Consider the following 1,592-nt stretch of genomic DNA (forward strand, 5'->3'; position numbering starts at 1 on the left):
TTATGTTGACGTTAGTAGGCCCTGGCCGAAAGCGCAGCATGTGAAAGGTATAGATAAAAGTTAGCGTTGCAGTCAGTACTGTGTAGTTACTAGTAGCTGGATTTAAGCTCGAAATGAGACACTGTTGGTGAAACTTCATCATGAGAACGTCACAAGCTGATCACGCTCTATGATATGACTAGTATTATGTTGCTTCTAGTAGGCTAAGCGCAAGCCGAAACATCAACATGTGAAAGTCGTAGAATTTTGCAATCAAACTGTGGCTAGTACTGTGATGTTACTAGTAACCTTTTCTTACGTCATATGGCCAAGAGAGCATTTGAAGGCGAAACTTCTGCATGGGGAAGCTGCATCATGAACAAAAGTTTATATCGAGTATTATGTTGACGTTAGTAGGCCCTGGCCGAAAGCGCAGCATGTGAAAGGTATAGATAAAAGTTATCGTTGCAGTCAGTACTGTGTAGTTACTAGTAGCTGGATTTAAGCTCGAAGTGAGACACTGTTGGTGAAACTTCATCATGAGAACGTCACAAGCTGATCACGCTCTATGATATGACTAGTATTATGTTGCTTATAGTAGGCTAAGCGCAAGCCGAAACATCAACATGTGAAAGTCGTAGAATTTTGCGATCAAACTGTGGCTAGTACTTTGATGATGCTTGTAGCCAACCGAATTGGTTGAAAAGCCCAATAAGTAAGCTAACTTGGGAGAGCTTGTTGGAAACCAAATGCTACTAGATTGGTCCAAATACATCCTTCAACAGGGGATCACTTGGCTCGCTTTACGAAGAGGAGCACAGCTATATGTGTTAATTCGGTATGAATCGCAAGATTTGTTTACCGACCTCTCTAACGCAAAAGGCGGTCTCGGCTTCGGCTGTTGACTGCGTCCGATTCAGGGTTATATAACTCTCGATTGAACACATTGATGTTCTATTGTTGGTGCTTCCAATAAAATTGGAACACTTAAAGCAGAACCGATTCAAATAATAGCATTCTGATCAATGATTGCATTCCTTGATCAAGAACTGCTGGAGTCATTGTGATGGCGAATTTTCTTCATAAGAAAATTGCAAAGAGACGGAACTTAATGAGACTAGTATTATGTTGTTTCTAGTAAGCGGAAGCTGAAACAGCAACATGTGAAAATCAAGTTTTGTTCAATGATCTCGAGGCGATAAGTACTATGAAGCAACTAGTAGCCTAAGCATGACTCAGATTTGAGACAGTCAAAAAGACTGGCGAAACTTCTTCACATGAAAGTTACATAGAGAACTACAAATGTATACAGCGAGTATTATGTTGTTTCTAGTAGGCGAAAGCTGAAACATCAACATGTGAAAGTTGTCTGCAAACTGTAGAACGATATGTGATTAGTACTGTGCTGTTACTAGTAGCCAGTCTGACTGTAGAAGCCAAGACAAAGGGAAACTAATGCATCTGAAAAGGACAAGTTATGGAAAGGTATGCACGATAAGTATTATGTTGTTTCTAGTAAGCGGCAGCTGAAACATCAACATGTGAACGTCGTTGTGTACAGTAACCTAGAACTATATAGTCCTTAGTAACGTGCATTTACTAGTACCTGTAAT

General features: G+C 40.2%; 1 pseudogene; it reads left to right on the forward strand.

The window, feature by feature from the left end:
* The first annotated feature begins 752 nt into the window (after positions 1-752).
* LOC142356930 (5.8S ribosomal RNA) lies at positions 753-904 on the forward strand (annotated as a pseudogene).
* The last annotated feature ends 688 nt before the right edge of the window (positions 905-1,592 follow it).

The sequence above is a fragment of the Convolutriloba macropyga genome, unplaced genomic scaffold (assembly GCF_964194025.1).
Source record: "Convolutriloba macropyga unplaced genomic scaffold, txConMacr16.3 SCAFFOLD_1171, whole genome shotgun sequence".
Classification (NCBI taxonomy): Eukaryota; Metazoa; Xenacoelomorpha; order Acoela; family Convolutidae; genus Convolutriloba; species Convolutriloba macropyga.